This window comes from Pleurodeles waltl, chromosome 1_2 (assembly GCF_031143425.1).
Source record: "Pleurodeles waltl isolate 20211129_DDA chromosome 1_2, aPleWal1.hap1.20221129, whole genome shotgun sequence".
Classification (NCBI taxonomy): Eukaryota; Metazoa; Chordata; class Amphibia; order Caudata; family Salamandridae; genus Pleurodeles; species Pleurodeles waltl.
The window spans coordinates 782,779,806-782,799,717 of NC_090437.1; positions in this window are offsets into that span (position 1 = coordinate 782,779,806).

Genomic DNA, 19,912 nt, shown 5'->3' on the forward strand with positions numbered 1-19,912 from the left:
AAGGATTCTGGGTAACAGAACCTGGTCCGAGCCCTGCAAGTCACCCCTCCTTGGATTCCCCTAGGTCTCTAGTTTTCAGAAATGCACAGGTTTGGTAGGTTTCCCTAGGTGCCGGCTGAGCTAGAGGCCAAAATCTACAGGTAGGCACTTCGCAAAAAACACCTCTGTTTTCTTCCAAAAATTTGGATGTGTCCACGTTGCGCTTTGGGGTGTTTCCTGTGGCGGGCGCTAGGCCTACCCACACAAGTGAGGTATCATTTTTATCGGGAGACTTGGGGGAACGCTGGGTGGAAGGAAATTTGTGGCTCCTCTCAGATTCCAGAACTTTCTGCCACAGAAATATGAGGACTATGAGTTTTTTTAGCCAAATTTTGAGGTTTGCAAAGGATTCTTGGTAACAGAACCTGGTCCGAGCCCCGCAAGTCATCCCTCCTTGGATTCCCCCACGTCTCTAGTTTTCAGAAATGCACAGGTTTGGTAGGTTTCCCTAGGTGCCGGCTGAGCTAGAGGCCAAAATCTACAGGTAGGCACTTCGCAAAAAACACCTCTGTTTTCTTCCAAAAATTTGGATGTGTCCAAGTTGCGCTTTGGGGTGTTTCCTGTCGCGGGCGCTAGGCCTACCCACACAAGTGAGGTATCATTTTTATCGGGAGACTTGGGGGAACGCTGGGTGGAAGGAAATTTGTGGCTCCTCTCAGATTCCAGAACTTTCTGCCACAGAAATGTGAGGACCATGAGTTTTTTTAGCCAAATTTTGAGGTTTGCAAAGGATTCTGGGTAACAGAACCTGGTCCGAGCCCTGCAAGTCACCACTCCTTGGATTCCCCTAGGTCTCTAGTTTTCAGAAATGCACAGGTTTGGTAGGTTTCCCTAGGTGCCGGCTGAGCTAGAGGCCAAAATCTACAGGTAGGCACTTCGCAAAAAACACCTCTGTTTTCTTCCAAAAATTTGGATGTGTCCACGTTGCGCTTTGGGGTGTTTCCTGTGGCGGGCGCTAGGCCTACCCACACAAGTGAGGTATCATTTTTATCGGGAGACTTGGGGGAACGCTGGGTGGAAGGAAATTTGTGGCTCCTCTCAGATTCCAGAACTTTCTGCCACAGAAATGTGAGGACCATGAGTTTTTTTAGCCAAATTTTGAGGTTTGCAAAGGATTCTGGGTAACAGAACCTGGTCCGAGCCCCACAAGTCACCCTTCCTTGGATTCCCCTAGGTCTCTAGTTTTCAGAAACGCACAGGTTTGGTAGGTTTCCCTAGGTGCCGGCTGAGCTAGAGGCCAAAATCTACAGGTAGGCACTTCGCAAAAAACACCTCAGTTTTCTTCCAAACATTTGGATGTGTCCACGTTGCGCTTTGGGGCGTTTCCTGTCGCGGGCGCTAGGCCTACCCACACAAGTGAGGTATCATTTTTATCGGGAGACTTGGGGGAACGCTGGGTGGAAGGAAATTTGTGGCTCCTCTCAGATTCCAGAACTTTCTGCCACAGAAATTCGAGGAACATGTGTTTTTTTAGCCAAATTTTGAGGTTTGCAAAGGATTCTTGGTAACAGAACCTGGTCCGAGCCCCGCAAGTCACTCCTCCTTGGATTCCCCTAGGTCTCTAGTTTTCAGAAATGCACAGGTTTGGTAGGTTTCCCTAGGTGCCGGCTGAGCTAGAGGCCAAAATCTACAGGTAGGCACTTTGCAAAAAACACCTCTGTTTTCTTCCAAAAATTTGGATGTGTCCACGTTGCGCTTTGGGGTGTTTCCTGTCGCGGGCGCTAGGCCTACCCAGACAAGTGAGGTATCATTTTTATCGGGAGACTTGGGGGAACGCTGGGTGGAAGGAAATTTGTGGCTCCTCTCAGATTCCAGAACTTTCTGCCACAGAAATGCGAGGACCATGAGTTTTTTTAGCCAAATTTTGAGGTTTGCAAAGGATTCTGGGTAACAGAACCTGGTCCGAGCCCCGCAAGTCACCCCTCCTTGGATTCCCTTAGGTCTCTAGTTTTCAGAAATGCACAGGTTTGGTAGGTTTCCCTAGGTGCCGGCTGAGCTAGAGGCCAAAATCTACAGGTAGGCACTTCGCAAAAAACACCTCTGTTTTCTTCCAAACATTTGGATGTGTCCACGTTGCGCTTTGGGGCGTTTCCTGTCGCGGGCGCTAGGCCTACCCACACAAGTGAGGTATCATTTTTATCGGGAGACTTGGGGGAACGCTGGGTGGAAGGAAATTTGTGGCTCCTCTCAGATTCCAGAACTTTCTGCCACAGAAATTCGAGGAACATGTGTTTTTTTAGCCAAATTTTGAGGTTTGCAAAGGATTCTTGGTAACAGAACCTGGTCCGAGCCCCGCAAGTCACTCCTCCTTGGATTCCCCTAGGTCTCTAGTTTTCAGAAATGCACAGGTTTGGTAGGTTTCCCTAGGTGCCGGCTGAGCTAGAGGCCAAAATCTACAGGTAGGCACTTTGCAAAAAACACCTCTGTTTTCTTCCAAAAATTTGGATGTGTCCACGTTGCGCTTTGGGGTGTTTCCTGTCGCGGGCGCTAGGCCTACCCACACAAGTGAGGTATCATTTTTATCGGGAGACTTGGGGGAACGCTGGGTGGAAGGAAATTTGTGGCTCCTCTCAGATTCCAGAACTTTCTGCCACAGAAATGTGAGGACCATGAGTTTTTTTAGCCAAATTTTGAGGTTTGCAAAGGATTCTGGGTAACAGAACCTGGTCCGAGCCCTGCAAGTCACCCCTCCTTGGATTCCCCTAGGTCTCTAGTTTTCAGAAATGCACAGGTCTGGTAGGTTTCCCTAGGTGCCGGCTGAGCTAGAGGCCAAAATCTACAGGTAGGCACTTCGCAAAAAACACCTCTGTTTTCTTCAAAAAATTTGGATGTGTCCACGTTGCGCTTTGGGGTGTTTCCTGTGGCGGGCGCTAGGCCTACCCACACAAGTGAGGTATCATTTTTATCGGGAGACTTGGGGGAACGCTGGGTGGAAGGACATTTGTGGCTCCTCTCAGATTCCAGAACTTTCTGCCACAGAAATATGAGGACTATGAGTTTTTTTAGCCAAATTTTGAGGTTTGCAAAGGATTCTTGGTAACAGAACCTGGTCCGAGCCCCGCAAGTCATCCCTCCTTGGATTCCCCCAGGTCTCTAGTTTTCAGAAATGCACAGGTTTGGTAGGTTTCCCTAGGTGCCGGCTGAGCTAGAGGCCAAAATCTACAGGTAGGCACTTCGCAAAAAACACCTCTGTTTTCTTCCAAAAATTTGGATGTGTCCAAGTTGCGCTTTGGGGTGTTTCCTGTCGCGGGCGCTAGGCCTACCCACACAAGTGAGGTATCATTTTTATCGGGAGACTTGGGGGAACGCTGGGTGGAAGGAAATTTGTGGCTCCTCTCAGATTCCAGAACTTTCTGCCACAGAAATGTGAGGACCATGAGTTTTTTTAGCCAAATTTTGAGGTTTGCAAAGGATTCTGGGTAACAGAACCTGGTCCGAGCCCTGCAAGTCACCCCTCCTTGGATTCCCCTAGGTCTCTAGTTTTCAGAAATGCACAGGTTTGGTAGGTTTCCCTAGGTGCCGGCTGAGCTAGAGGCCAAAATCTACAGGTAGGCACTTCGCAAAAAACACCTCTGTTTTCTTCCAAAAATTTGGATGTGTCCACGTTGCGCTTTGGGGTGTTTCCTGTGGCGGGCGCTAGGCCTACCCACACAAGTGAGGTATCATTTTTATCGGGAGACTTGGGGGAACGCTGGGTGGAAGGAAATTTGTGGCTCCTCTCAGATTCCAGAACTTTCTGCCACAGAAATGTGAGGACCATGAGTTTTTTTAGCCAAATTTTGAGGTTTGCAAAGGATTCTGGGTAACAGAACCTGGTCCGAGCCCCACAAGTCACCCTTCCTTGGATTCCCCTAGGTCTCTAGTTTTCAGAAACGCACAGGTTTGGTAGGTTTCCCTAGGTGCCGGCTGAGCTAGAGGCCAAAATCTACAGGTAGGCTCTTCGCAAAAAACACCTCAGTTTTCTTCCAAACATTTGGATGTGTCCACGTTGCGCTTTGGGGCGTTTCCTGTCGCGGGCGCTAGGCCTACCCACACAAGTGAGGTATCATTTTTATCGGGAGACTTGGGGGAACGCTGGGTGGAAGGAAATTTGTGGCTCCTCTCAGATTCCAGAACTTTCTGCCACAGAAATTCGAGGAACATGTGTTTTTTTAGCCAAATTTTGAGGTTTGCAAAGGATTCTTTGTAACAGAACCTGGTCCGAGCCCCGCAAGTCACTCCTCCTTGGATTCCCCTAGGTCTCTAGTTTTCAGAAATGCACAGGTTTGGTAGGTTTCCCTAGGTGCCGGCTGAGCTAGAGGCCAAAATCTACAGGTAGGCACTTTGCAAAAAACACCTCTGTTTTCTTCCAAAAATTTGGATGTGTCCACGTTGCGCTTTGGGGTGTTTCCTGTCGCAGGCGCTAGGCCTACCCAGACAAGTGAGGTATCATTTTTATCGGGAGACTTGGGGGAACGCTGGGTGGAAGGAAATTTGTGGCTCCTCTCAGATTCCAGAACTTTCTGCCACAGAAATGCGAGGACCATGAGTTTTTTTAGCCAAATTTTGAGGTTTGCAAAGGATTCTGGGTAACAGAACCTGGTCCGAGCCCCGCAAGTCACCCCTCCTTGGATTCCCTTAGGTCTCTAGTTTTCAGAAATGCACAGGTTTGGTAGGTTTCCCTAGGTGCCGGCTGAGCTAGAGGCCAAAATCTACAGGTAGGCACTTTGCAAAAAACACCTCTGTTTTCTTCCAAAAATTTGGATGTGTCCACGTTGCGCTTTGGGGTGTTTCCTGTCGCGGGCGCTAGGCCTACCCACACAAGTGAGGTATCATTTTTATCGGGAGACTTGGGGGAACGCTGGGTGGAAGGAAATTTGTGGCTCCTCTCAGATTCCAGAACTTTCTGCCACAGAAATGTGAGGACCATGAGTTTTTTTAGCCAAATTTTGAGGTTTGCAAAGGATTCTGGGTAACAGAACCTGGTCCGAGCCCTGCAAGTCACCCCTCCTTGGATTCCCCTAGGTCTCTAGTTTTCAGAAATGCACAGGTCTGGTAGGTTTCCCTAGGTGCCGGCTGAGCTAGAGGCCAAAATCTACAGGTAGGCACTTCGCAAAAAACACCTCTGTTTTCTTCAAAAAATTTGGATGTGTCCACGTTGCGCTTTGGGGTGTTTCCTGTGGCGGGCGCTAGGCCTACCCACACAAGTGAGGTATCATTTTTATCGGGAGACTTGGGGGAACGCTGGGTGGAAGGACATTTGTGGCTCCTCTCAGATTCCAGAACTTTCTGCCACAGAAATATGAGGACTATGAGTTTTTTTAGCCAAATTTTGAGGTTTGCAAAGGATTCTTGGTAACAGAACCTGGTCCGAGCCCCGCAAGTCATCCCTCCTTGGATTCCCCCAGGTCTCTAGTTTTCAGAAATGCACAGGTTTGGTAGGTTTCCCTAGGTGCCGGCTGAGCTAGAGGCCAAAATCTACAGGTAGGCACTTCGCAAAAAACACCTCTGTTTTCTTCCAAAAATTTGGATGTGTCCAAGTTGCGCTTTGGGGTGTTTCCTGTCGCGGGCGCTAGGCCTACCCACACAAGTGAGGTATCATTTTTATCGGGAGACTTGGGGGAACGCTGGGTGGAAGGAAATTTGTGGCTCCTCTCAGATTCCAGAACTTTCTGCCACAGAAATGTGAGGACCATGAGTTTTTTTAGCCAAATTTTGAGGTTTGCAAAGGATTCTGGGTAACAGAACCTGGTCCGAGCCCTGCAAGTCACCCCTCCTTGGATTCCCCTAGGTCTCTAGTTTTCAGAAATGCACAGGTTTGGTAGGTTTCCCTAGGTGCCGGCTGAGCTAGAGGCCAAAATCTACAGGTAGGCACTTCGCAAAAAACACCTCTGTTTTCTTCCAAAAATTTGGATGTGTCCACGTTGCGCTTTGGGGTGTTTCCTGTGGCGGGCGCTAGGCCTACCCACACAAGTGAGGTATCATTTTTATCGGGAGACTTGGGGGAACGCTGGGTGGAAGGAAATTTGTGGCTCCTCTCAGATTCCAGAACTTTCTGCCACAGAAATGTGAGGACCATGAGTTTTTTTAGCCAAATTTTGAGGTTTGCAAAGGATTCTGGGTAACAGAACCTGGTCCGAGCCCCACAAGTCACCCTTCCTTGGATTCCCCTAGGTCTCTAGTTTTCAGAAACGCACAGGTTTGGTAGGTTTCCCTAGGTGCCGGCTGAGCTAGAGGCCAAAATCTACAGGTAGGCTCTTCGCAAAAAACACCTCAGTTTTCTTCCAAACATTTGGATGTGTCCACGTTGCGCTTTGGGGCGTTTCCTGTCGCGGGCGCTAGGCCTACCCACACAAGTGAGGTATCATTTTTATCGGGAGACTTGGGGGAACGCTGGGTGGAAGGAAATTTGTGGCTCCTCTCAGATTCCAGAACTTTCTGCCACAGAAATTCGAGGAACATGTGTTTTTTTAGCCAAATTTTGAGGTTTGCAAAGGATTCTTTGTAACAGAACCTGGTCCGAGCCCCGCAAGTCACTCCTCCTTGGATTCCCCTAGGTCTCTAGTTTTCAGAAATGCACAGGTTTGGTAGGTTTCCCTAGGTGCCGGCTGAGCTAGAGGCCAAAATCTACAGGTAGGCACTTTGCAAAAAACACCTCTGTTTTCTTCCAAAAATTTGGATGTGTCCACGTTGCGCTTTGGGGTGTTTCCTGTCGCAGGCGCTAGGCCTACCCAGACAAGTGAGGTATCATTTTTATCGGGAGACTTGGGGGAACGCTGGGTGGAAGGAAATTTGTGGCTCCTCTCAGATTCCAGAACTTTCTGCCACAGAAATGCGAGGACCATGAGTTTTTTTAGCCAAATTTTGAGGTTTGCAAAGGATTCTGGGTAACAGAACCTGGTCCGAGCCCCGCAAGTCACCCCTCCTTGGATTCCCTTAGGTCTCTAGTTTTCAGAAATGCACAGGTTTGGTAGGTTTCCCTAGGTGCCGGCTGAGCTAGAGGCCAAAATCTACAGGTAGGCACTTCGCAAAAAACACCTCTGTTTTCTTCCAAACATTTGGATGTGTCCACGTTGCGCTTTGGGGCGTTTCCTGTCGCGGGCGCTAGGCCTACCCACACAAGTGAGGTATCATTTTTATCGGGAGACTTGGGGGAACGCTGGGTGGAAGGAAATTTGTGGCTCCTCTCAGATTCCAGAACTTTCTGCCACAGAAATTCGAGGAACATGTGTTTTTTTAGCCAAATTTTGAGGTTTGCAAAGGATTCTTGGTAACAGAACCTGGTCCGAGCCCCGCAAGTCACTCCTCCTTGGATTCCCCTAGGTCTCTAGTTTTCAGAAATGCACAGGTTTGGTAGGTTTCCCTAGGTGCCGGCTGAGCTAGAGGCCAAAATCTACAGGTAGGCACTTTGCAAAAAACACCTCTGTTTTCTTCCAAAAATTTGGATGTGTCCACGTTGCGCTTTGGGGTGTTTCCTGTCGCGGGCGCTAGGCCTACCCAGACAAGTGAGGTATCATTTTTATCGGGAGACTTGGGGGAACGCTGGGTGGAAGGAAATTTGTGGCTCCTCTCAGATTCCAGAACTTTCTGCCACAGAAATGCGAGGACCATGAGTTTTTTTAGCCAAATTTTGAGGTTTGCAAAGGATTCTGGGTAACAGAACCTGGTCCGAGCCCCGCAAGTCACCCCTCCTTGGATTCCCTTAGGTCTCTAGTTTTCAGAAATGCACAGGTTTGGTAGGTTTCCCTAGGTGCCGGCTGAGCTAGAGGCCAAAATCTACAGGTAGGCACTTCGCAAAAAACACCTCTGTTTTCTTCCAAAAATTTGGATGTGTCCACGTTGCGCTTTGGGGCGTTTCCTGTCGCGGGCGCTAAGCCTACCCACACAAGTGAGGTATCATTTTTATCGGGAGACTTGGGGGAACGCTGGGTGGAAGGAAATTTGTGGCTCCTCTCAGATTGCAGAACTTTCTGCCACAGAAATGTGAGGACCATGAGTTTTTTTAGCCAAATTTTGAGGTTTGCAAAGGATTCTGGGTAACAGAACCTGGTCCGAGCCCTGCAAGTCACCCCTCCTTGGATTCCCCTAGGTCTCTAGTTTTCAGAAATGCACAGGTTTGGTAGGTTTCCCTAGGTGCCAGCTGAGCTAGAGGCCAAAATCTACAGGTAGGCACTTCGCAAAAAACACCTCTGTTTTCTTCCAAAAATTTGGATGTGTCCACGTTGCGCTTTGGGGTGTTTCCTGTGGCGGGCGCTAGGCCTACCCACACAAGTGAGGTATCATTTTTATCGGGAGACTTGGGGGAACACTGGGTGGAAGGAAATTTGTGGCTCCTCTCAGATTCCAGAACTTTCTGCCACAGAAATGTGAGGACCATGAGTTTTTTTAGCCAAATTTTGAGGTTTGCAAAGGATTCTGGGTAACAGAACCTGGTCCGAGCCCCGCAAGTCATCCCTCCTTGGATTCCCCTAGGTCTCTAGTTTTCAGAAATGCACAGGTTTGGTAGGTTTCCCTAGGTGCCGGCTGAGCTAGAGGCCAAAATCTACAGGTAGGCACTTCGCAAAAAACACTTCTGTTTTCTTCCAAAAATTTGGATGTGTCCACGTTGCGCTTTGGGGCGTTTCCTGTCGCGGGCGCTAGGCCTACCCACACAAGTGAGGTATCATTTTTATCGGGAGACTTGGGGGAACGCTGGGTGGAAGGAAATTTGTGGCTCCTCTCAGATTCCAGAACTTTCTGCCACAGAAATGTGAGGACCATGAGTTTTTTTAGCCAAATTTTGAGGTTTGCAAAGGATTCTGGGTAACAGAACCTGGTCCGAGCCCTGCAAGTCATCCCTCCTTGGATTCCCCTAGGTCTCTAGTTTTCAGAAATGCACAGGTTTGGTAGGTTTCCCTAGGTGCCGGCTGAGCTAGAGGCCAAAATCTACAGGTAGGCACTTCGCAAAAAACACCTCTGTTTTCTTCCAAAAATTTGGATGTGTCCACGTTGCGCTTTGGGGCGTTTCCTGTCGCGGGCGCTAGGCCTACCCACACAAGTGAGGTATCATTTTTATCGGGAGACTTGGGGGAACGCTGGGTGGAGGGAAATTTGTGGCTCCTCTCAGATTCCAGAACTTTCTGCCACAGAAATGTGAGGACCATGAGTTTTTTTAGCCAAATTTTGAGGTTTGCAAAGGATTCTGGGTAACAGAACCTGGTCCGAGCCCCGCAAGTCATCCCTCCTTGGATTCCCCTAGGTCTCTAGTTTTCAGAAATGCACAGGTTTGGTAGGTTTCCCTAGGTGCCGGCTGAGCTAGAGGCCAAAATCTACAGGTAGGCACTTCGCAAAAAACACCTCTGTTTTCTTCCAAAAATTTGGATGTGTCCACGTTGCGCTTTGGGGCGTTTCCTGTCGCGGGCGCTAGGCCTACCCACACAAGTGAGGTATCATTTTTATCGGGAGACTTGGGGGAACGCTGGGTGGAGGGAAATTTGTGGCTTCTCTCAGATTCCAGAACTTTCTGCCACAGAAATGTGAGGACCATGAGTTTTTTTAGCCAAATTTTGAGGTTTGCAAAGGATTCTGGGTAACAGAACCTGGTCCGAGCCCCGCAAGTCACCCTTCCTTGGATTCCCCTAGGTCTCTAGTTTTCAGAAACGCACAGGTTTGGTAGGTTTCCCTAGGTGCCGGCTGAGCTAGAGGCCAAAATCTACAGGTAGGCACTTCGCAAAAAACACCTCTGTTTTCTTCCAAAAATTTGGATGTGTCCACGTTGCGCTTTGGGGCGTTTCCTGTCGCGGGCGCTAGGCCTACCCACACAAGTGAGGTATCATTTTTATCGGGAGACTTGGGGGAACGCTGGGTGGAGGGAAATTTGTGGCTCCTCTCAGATTCCAGAACTTTCTGCCACAGAAATGTGAGGACCATGAGTTTTTTTAGCCAAATTTTGAGGTTTGCAAAGGATTCTGGGTAACAGAACCTGGTCCGAGCCCCACAAGTCACCCTTCCTTGGATTCCCCTAGGTCTCTAGTTTTCAGAAACGCACAGGTTTGGTAGGTTTCCCTAGGTGCCGGCTGAGCTAGAGGCCAAAATCTACAGGTAGGCACTTAGCAAAAAACACCTCTGTTTTCTTCCAAACATTTGGATGTGTCCACGTTGCGCTTTGGGGTGTTTCTTGTCATGGGCGCTAGGCCTACCCACACAAGTGAGATATCATTTTTATCGGGAGACTTAAGGGGAACGCTGGGTGGAAGGAAATTTGTGGCTCCTCTCAGATTCCAGAACTTTCTGCCACAGAAATGTGAGGACCATGAGTTTTTTTAGAAAAATTTTGAGGTTTGCAAAGGATTCTGGGTAACAGAACCTGGTCCGAGCCCCGCAAGTCATCCCTCCTTGGATTCCCCTAGGTCTCTAGTTTTCAGAAATGCACAGGTTTGGTAGGTTTCCCTAGGTGCCGGCTGAGCTAGAGGCCAAAATCTACAGGTAGGCACTTCGCAAAAAACACCTCTGTTTTCTTCCAAAAATTTGGATGTGTCCACGTTGCGCTTTGGGGTGATTCCTGTCGCGGGCGCTAGGCCTACCCACACGAGTGAGGTATCATTTTTCTCGCGAGACTTGGGGGAACGCTGGGTGGAAGGAAATTTGTGGCTCCTCTCAGATTCCAGAACTTTCTGCCACAGAAATGCGAGGAACATGTGTTTTTTTAGACCAAATTGTGAGGTTTGCAAAGGATTCTGGGTAACAGAACCTGGTCCGAGCCCCGCAAGTCATCCTTCCTTGGATTCCCCTAGGTCTCTAGTTTTCAGAAACGCACAGGTTTGGTAGGTTTCCCTAGGTGCCGGCTGAGCTAGAGGCCAAAATCTACAGGGAGGCACTTAGCAAAAAACACCTCTGTTTTCTTCCAAAAATTTGGATGTGTCCACGTTGCGCTTTGGGGTGTTTCCTGTCGCGGGCGCTAGGCCTACCCACACAAGTGAGGTATCATTTTTATCGGGAGACTTGGGGGAACGCTGGGTGGAAGGAAATTCGTGGCTCCTCTCAGATTCCAGAACTTTCTGCCACAGAAATCCGAGAAATATGTGTTTTTTTAGCCAAATTCTGAGGTTTGCAAAGGATTCTTGGTAACAGAACCTGGTCCGAGCCCCGCAAGTCACCACTCCTTTGATTCCCCTAGGTCTCTAGTTTTCAGAAATACACAGGTTTGGTAGGTTTCCCTAGGTGCCGGCTGAGCTAGAGGCCAAAATCTACAGGTAGGCACTTCGCAAAAAACACCTCTGTTTTCTTCCAAAAATTTGGATGTGCCCACGTTGCGCTTTGGGGTGTTTCCTGTCGCGGGCGCTAGGCCTACCCACACAAGTGAGGTATAATTTTTATCGGGAGACTTGGGGGAATGCTGGGTGGAATGAAATTTGTGGCTCCTCTCAGATTCCAGAACTTTCTGCCACAGAAATACGAGGACCATGAGTTTTTTTAGCCAAATTTTGAGGTTTGCAAAGGATTCTGGGTAACAGAACTGGTCCGAGCCCCGCAAGTCACCCCTCCTTGGATTCCCTTAGGTCTCTAGTTTTCAGAAATGCACAGGTTTGGTAGGTTTCCCTAGGTGCCGGCTAAGCTAGAGGCCAAAATCTACAGGTAGGCACTTCGCAAAAAACACCTCTGTTTTCTTCCAAAAATTTGGATGTGTCCACGTTGCGCTTTGGGGAGTTTCCTGTCGCGGGCACTAGGCCTACCCACACAAGTGAGGTATCATTTTTATCGGGAGACTTGGGGGAACGCTGGGTGGAGGGAAATTTGTGGCTCCTCTCAGATTCCAGAACTTTCTGCCACAGAAATGTGAGGACCATGAGTTTTTTTAGCCAAATTTTGAGGTTTGCAAAGGATTCTGGGTAACAGAACCTGGTCCGAGCCCTGCAAGTCACCCCTCCTTGGATTCCCCTAGGTCTCTAGTTTTCAGAAATGCACAGGTTTGGTAGGTTTCCCTAGGTGCCGGCTGAGCTAGAGGCCAAAATCTACAGGTAGGCACTTCGCAAAAAACACCTCTGTTTTCTTCCAAAAATTTGGATGTGTCCACGTTGCGCTTTGGGGTGTTTCCTGTGGCGGGCGCTAGGCCTACCCACACAAGTGAGGTATCATTTTTATCGGGAGACTTGGGGGAACGCTGGGTGGAAGGAAATTTGTGGCTCCTCTCAGATTCCAGAACTTTCTGCCACAGAAATATGAGGACTATGAGTTTTTTTAGCCAAATTTTGAGGTTTGCAAAGGATTCTTGGTAACAGAACCTGGTCCGAGCCCCGCAAGTCATCCCTCCTTGGATTCCCCCACGTCTCTAGTTTTCAGAAATGCACAGGTTTGGTAGGTTTCCCTAGGTGCCGGCTGAGCTAGAGGCCAAAATCTACAGGTAGGCACTTCGCAAAAAACACCTCTGTTTTCTTCCAAAAATTTGGATGTGTCCAAGTTGCGCTTTGGGGTGTTTCCTGTCGCGGGCGCTAGGCCTACCCACACAAGTGAGGTATCATTTTTATCGGGAGACTTGGGGGAACGCTGGGTGGAAGGAAATTTGTGGCTCCTCTCAGATTCCAGAACTTTCTGCCACAGAAATGTGAGGACCATGAGTTTTTTTAGCCAAATTTTGAGGTTTGCAAAGGATTCTGGGTAACAGAACCTGGTCCGAGCCCTGCAAGTCACCACTCCTTGGATTCCCCTAGGTCTCTAGTTTTCAGAAATGCACAGGTTTGGTAGGTTTCCCTAGGTGCCGGCTGAGCTAGAGGCCAAAATCTACAGGTAGGCACTTCGCAAAAAACACCTCTGTTTTCTTCCAAAAATTTGGATGTGTCCACGTTGCGCTTTGGGGTGTTTCCTGTGGCGGGCGCTAGGCCTACCCACACAAGTGAGGTATCATTTTTATCGGGAGACTTGGGGGAACGCTGGGTGGAAGGAAATTTGTGGCTCCTCTCAGATTCCAGAACTTTCTGCCACAGAAATGTGAGGACCATGAGTTTTTTTAGCCAAATTTTGAGGTTTGCAAAGGATTCTGGGTAACAGAACCTGGTCCGAGCCCCACAAGTCACCCTTCCTTGGATTCCCCTAGGTCTCTAGTTTTCAGAAACGCACAGGTTTGGTAGGTTTCCCTAGGTGCCGGCTGAGCTAAAGGCCAAAATCTACAGGTAGGCACTTCGCAAAAAACACCTCAGTTTTCTTCCAAACATTTGGATGTGTCCACGTTGCGCTTTGGGGCGTTTCCTGTCGCGGGCGCTAGGCCTACCCACACAAGTGAGGTATCATTTTTATCGGGAGACTTGGGGGAACGCTGGGTGGAAGGAAATTTGTGGCTCCTCTCAGATTCCAGAACTTTCTGCCACAGAAATTCGAGGAACATGTGTTTTTTTAGCCAAATTTTGAGGTTTGCAAAGGATTCTTGGTAACAGAACCTGGTCCGAGCCCCGCAAGTCACTCCTCCTTGGATTCCCCTAGGTCTCTAGTTTTCAGAAATGCACAGGTTTGGTAGGTTTCCCTAGGTGCCGGCTGAGCTAGAGGCCAAAATCTACAGGTAGGCACTTTGCAAAAAACACCTCTGTTTTCTTCCAAAAATTTGGATGTGTCCACGTTGCGCTTTGGGGTGTTTCCTGTCGCGGGCGCTAGGCCTACCCAGACAAGTGAGGTATCATTTTTATCGGGAGACTTGGGGGAACGCTGGGTGGAAGGAAATTTGTGGCTCCTCTCAGATTCCAGAACTTTCTGCCACAGAAATGCGAGGACCATGAGTTTTTTTAGCCAAATTTTGAGGTTTGCAAAGGATTCTGGGTAACAGAACCTGGTCCGAGCCCCGCAAGTCACCCCTCCTTGGATTCCCTTAGGTCTCTAGTTTTCAGAAATGCACAGGTTTGGTAGGTTTCCCTAGGTGCCGGCTGAGCTAGAGGCCAAAATCTACAGGTAGGCACTTCGCAAAAAACACCTCTGTTTTCTTCCAAACATTTGGATGTGTCCACGTTGCGCTTTGGGGCGTTTCCTGTCGCGGGCGCTAGGCCTACCCACACAAGTGAGGTATCATTTTTATCGGGAGACTTGGGGGAACGCTGGGTGGAAGGAAATTTGTGGCTCCTCTCAGATTCCAGAACTTTCTGCCACAGAAATTCGAGGAACATGTGTTTTTTTAGCCAAATTTTGAGGTTTGCAAAGGATTCTTGGTAACAGAACCTGGTCCGAGCCCCGCAAGTCACTCCTCCTTGGATTCCCCTAGGTCTCTAGTTTTCAGAAATGCACAGGTTTGGTAGGTTTCCCTAGGTGCCGGCTGAGCTAGAGGCCAAAATCTACAGGTAGGCACTTTGCAAAAAACACCTCTGTTTTCTTCCAAAAATTTGGATGTGTCCACGTTGCGCTTTGGGGTGTTTCCTGTCGCGGGCGCTAGGCCTACCCACACAAGTGAGGTATCATTTTTATCGGGAGACTTGGGGGAACGCTGGGTGGAAGGAAATTTGTGGCTCCTCTCAGATTCCAGAACTTTCTGCCACAGAAATGTGAGGACCATGAGTTTTTTTAGCCAAATTTTGAGGTTTGCAAAGGATTCTGGGTAACAGAACCTGGTCCGAGCCCTGCAAGTCACCCCTCCTTGGATTCCCCTAGGTCTCTAGTTTTCAGAAATGCACAGGTTTGGTAGGTTTCCCTAGGTGCCGGCTGAGCTAGAGGCCAAAATCTACAGGTAGGCACTTCGCAAAAAACACCTCTGTTTTCTTCAAAAAATTTGGATGTGTCCACGTTGCGCTTTGGGGTGTTTCCTGTGGCGGGCGCTAGGCCTACCCACACAAGTGAGGTATCATTTTTATCGGGAGACTTGGGGGAACGCTGGGTGGAAGGACATTTGTGGCTCCTCTCAGATTCCAGAACTTTCTGCCACAGAAATATGAGGACTATGAGTTTTTTTAGCCAAATTTTGAGGTTTGCAAAGGATTCTTGGTAACAGAACCTGGTCCGAGCCCCGCAAGTCATCCCTCCTTGGATTCCCCCAGGTCTCTAGTTTTCAGAAATGCACAGGTTTGGTAGGTTTCCCTAGGTGCCGGCTGAGCTAGAGGCCAAAATCTACAGGTAGGCACTTCGCAAAAAACACCTCTGTTTTCTTCCAAAAATTTGGATGTGTCCAAGTTGCGCTTTGGGGTGTTTCCTGTCGCGGGCGCTAGGCCTACCCACACAAGTGAGGTATCATTTTTATCGGGAGACTTGGGGGAACGCTGGGTGGAAGGAAATTTGTGGCTCCTCTCAGATTCCAGAACTTTCTGCCACAGAAATGTGAGGACCATGAGTTTTTTTAGCCAAATTTTGAGGTTTGCAAAGGATTCTGGGTAACAGAACCTGGTCCGAGCCCTGCAAGTCACCCCTCCTTGGATTCCCCTAGGTCTCTAGTTTTCAGAAATGCACAGGTTTGGTAGGTTTCCCTAGGTGCCGGCTGAGCTAGAGGCCAAAATCTACAGGTAGGCACTTCGCAAAAAACACCTCTGTTTTCTTCCAAAAATTTGGATGTGTCCACGTTGCGCTTTGGGGTGTTTCCTGTGGCGGGCGCTAGGCCTACCCACACAAGTGAGGTATCATTTTTATCGGGAGACTTGGGGGAACGCTGGGTGGAAGGAAATTTGTGGCTCCTCTCAGATTCCAGAACTTTCTGCCACAGAAATGTGAGGACCATGAGTTTTTTTAGCCAAATTTTGAGGTTTGCAAAGGATTCTGGGTAACAGAACCTGGTCCGAGCCCCACAAGTCACCCTTCCTTGGATTCCCCTAGGTCTCTAGTTTTCAGAAACGCACAGGTTTGGTAGGTTTCCCTAGGTGCCGGCTGAGCTAGAGGCCAAAATCTACAGGTAGGCTCTTCGCAAAAAACACCTCAGTTTTCTTCCAAACATTTGGATGTGTCCACGTTGCGCTTTGGGGCGTTTCCTGTCGCGGGCGCTAGGCCTACCCACACAAGTGAGGTATCATTTTTATCGGGAGACTTGGGGGAACGCTGGGTGGAAGGAAATTTGTGGCTCCTCTCAGATTCCAGAACTTTCTGCCACAGAAATTCGAGGAACATGTGTTTTTTTAGCCAAATTTTGAGGTTTGCAAAGGATTCTTTGTAACAGAACCTGGTCCGAGCCCCGCAAGTCACTCCTCCTTGGATTCCCCTAGGTCTCTAGTTTTCAGAAATGCACAGGTTTGGTAGGTTTCCCTAGGTGCCGGCTGAGCTAGAGGCCAAAATCTACAGGTAGGCACTTTGCAAAAAACACCTCTGTTTTCTTCCAAAAATTTGGATGTGTCCACGTTGCGCTTTGGGGTGTTTCCTGTCGCAGGCGCTAGGCCTACCCAGACAAGTGAGGTATCATTTTTATCGGGAGACTTGGGGGAACGCTGGGTGGAAGGAAATTTGTGGCTCCTCTCAGATTCCAGAACTTTCTGCCACAGAAATGCGAGGACCATGAGTTTTTTTAGCCAAATTTTGAGGTTTGCAAAGGATTCTGGGTAACAGAACCTGGTCCGAGCCCCACAAGTCACCCTTCCTTGGATTCCCCTAGGTCTCTAGTTTTCAGAAACGCACAGGTTTGGTAGGTTTCCCTAGGTGCCGGCTGAGCTAGAGGCCAAAATCTACAGGTAGGCTCTTCGCAAAAAACACCTCAGTTTTCTTCCAAACATTTGGATGTGTCCACGTTGCGCTTTGGGGCGTTTCCTGTCGCGGGCGCTAGGCCTACCCACACAAGTGAGGTATCATTTTTATCGGGAGACTTGGGGGAACGCTGGGTGGAAGGAAATTTGTGGCTCCTCTCAGATTCCAGAACTTTCTGCCACAGAAATTCGAGGAACATGTGTTTTTTTAGCCAAATTTTGAGGTTTGCAAAGGATTCTTTGTAACAGAACCTGGTCCGAGCCCCGCAAGTCACTCCTCCTTGGATTCCCCTAGGTCTCTAGTTTTCAGAAATGCACAGGTTTGGTAGGTTTCCCTAGGTGCCGGCTGAGCTAGAGGCCAAAATCTACAGGTAGGCACTTTGCAAAAAACACCTCTGTTTTCTTCCAAAAATTTGGATGTGTCCACGTTGCGCTTTGGGGTGTTTCCTGTCGCAGGCGCTAGGCCTACCCAGACAAGTGAGGTATCATTTTTATCGGGAGACTTGGGGGAACGCTGGGTGGAAGGAAATTTGTGGCTCCTCTCAGATTCCAGAACTTTCTGCCACAGAAATGCGAGGACCATGAGTTTTTTTAGCCAAATTTTGAGGTTTGCAAAGGATTCTGGGTAACAGAACCTGGTCCGAGCCCCGCAAGTCACCCCTCCTTGGATTCCCTTAGGTCTCTAGTTTTCAGAAATGCACAGGTTTGGTAGGTTTCCCTAGGTGCCGGCTGAGCTAGAGGCCAAAATCTACAGGTAGGCACTTCGCAAAAAACACCTCTGTTTTCTTCCAAACATTTGGATGTGTCCACGTTGCGCTTTGGGGCGTTTCCTGTCGCGGGCGCTAGGCCTACCCACACAAGTGAGGTATCATTTTTATCGGGAGACTTGGGGGAACGCTGGGTGGAAGGAAATTTGTGGCTCCTCTCAGATTCCAGAACTTTCTGCCACAGAAATTCGAGGAACATGTGTTTTTTTAGCCAAATTTTGAGGTTTGCAAAGGATTCTTGGTAACAGAACCTGGTCCGAGCCCCGCAAGTCACTCCTCCTTGGATTCCCCTAGGTCTCTAGTTTTCAGAAATGCACAGGTTTGGTAGGTTTCCCTAGGTGCCGGCTGAGCTAGAGGCCAAAATCTACAGGTAGGCACTTTGCAAAAAACACCTCTGTTTTCTTCCAAAAATTTGGATGTGTCCACGTTGCGCTTTGGGGTGTTTCCTGTCGCGGGCGCTAGGCCTACCCAGACAAGTGAGGTATCATTTTTATCGGGAGACTTGGGGGAACGCTGGGTGGAAGGAAATTTGTGGCTCCTCTCAGATTCCAGAACTTTCTGCCACAGAAATGCGAGGACCATGAGTTTTTTTAGCCAAATTTTGAGGTTTGCAAAGGATTCTGGGTAACAGAACCTGGTCCGAGCCCCGCAAGTCACCCCTCCTTGGATTCCCTTAGGTCTCTAGTTTTCAGAAATGCACAGGTTTGGTAGGTTTCCCTAGGTGCCGGCTGAGCTAGAGGCCAAAATCTACAGGTAGGCACTTCGCATAAAACACCTCTGTTTTCTTCCAAAAATTTGGATGTGTCCACGTTGCGCTTTGGGGCGTTTCCTGTCGCGGGCGCTAAGCCTACCCACACAAGTGAGGTATCATTTTTATCGGGAGACTTGGGGGAACGCTGGGTGGAAGGAAATTTGTGGCTCCTCTCAGATTGCAGAACTTTCTGCCACAGAAATGTGAGGACCATGAGTTTTTTTAGCCAAATTTTGAGGTTTGCAAAGGATTCTGGGTAACAGAACCTGGTCCGAGCCCTGCAAGTCACCCCTCCTTGGATTCCCCTAGGTCTCTAGTTTTCAGAAATGCACAGGTTTGGTAGGTTTCCCTAGGTGCCAGCTGAGCTAGAGGCCAAAATCTACAGGTAGGCACTTCGCAAAAAACACCTCTGTTTTCTTCCAAAAATTTGGATGTGTCCACGTTGCGCTTTGGGGTGTTTCCTGTGGCGGGCGCTAGGCCTACCCACACAAGTGAGGTATCATTTTTATCGGGAGACTTGGGGGAACACTGGGTGGAAGTAAATTTGTGGCTCCTCTCAGATTCCAGAACTTTCTGCCACAGAAATGTGAGGACCATGAGTTTTTTTAGCCAAATTTTGAGGTTTGCAAAGGATTCTGGGTAACAGAACCTGGTCCGAGCCCCGCAAGTCATCCCTCCTTGGATTCCCCTAGGTCTCTAGTTTTCAGAAATGCACAGGTTTGGTAGGTTTCCCTAGGTGCCGGCTGAGCTAGAGGCCAAAATCTACAGGTAGGCACTTCGCAAAAAACACCTCTGTTTTCTTCCAAAAATTTGGATGTGTCCACGTTGCGCTTTGGGGCGTTTCCTGTCGCGGGCGCTAGGCCTACCCACACAAGTGAGGTATCATTTTTATCGGGAGACTTGGGGGAACGCTGGGTGGAAGGAAATTTGTGGCTCCTCTCAGATTCCAGAACTTTCTGCCACAGAAATGTGAGGACCATGAGTTTTTTTAGCCAAATTTTGAGGTTTGCAAAGGATTCTGGGTAACAGAACCTGGTCCGAGCCCTGCAAGTCATCCCTCCTTGGATTCCCCTAGGTCTCTAGTTTTCAGAAATGCACAGGTTTGGTAGGTTTCCCTAGGTGCCGGCTGAGCTAGAGGCCAAAATCTACAGGTAGGCACTTCGCAAAAAACACCTCTGTTTTCTTCCAAAAATTTGGATATGTCCACGTTGCGCTTTGGGGCGTTTCCTGTCGCGGGCGCTAGGCCTACCCACACAAGTGAGGTATCATTTTTATCGGGAGACTTGGGGGAACGCTGGGTGGAGGGAAATTTGTGGCTCCTCTCAGATTCCAGAACTTTCTGCCACAGAAATGTGAGGACCATGAGTTTTTTTAGCCAAATTTTGAGGTTTGCAAAGGATTCTGGGTAACAGAACCTGGTCCGAGCCCCGCAAGTCATCCCTCCTTGGATTCCCCTAGGTCTCTAGTTTTCAGAAATGCACAGGTTTGGTAGGTTTCCCTAGGTGCCGGCTGAGCTAGAGGCCAAAATCTACAGGTAGGCACTTCGCAAAAAACACCTCTGTTTTCTTCCAAAAATTTGGATGTGTCCACGTTGCGCTTTGGGGCGTTTCCTGTCGCGGGCGCTAGGCCTACCCACACAAGTGAGGTATCATTTTTATCGGGAGGCTTGGGGGAACGCTGGGTGGAAGGAAATTTGTGGCTCCTCTCAGATTCCAGAACTTTCTGCCACAGAAATGTGAGGACCATGAGTTTTTTTAGCCAAATTTTGAGGT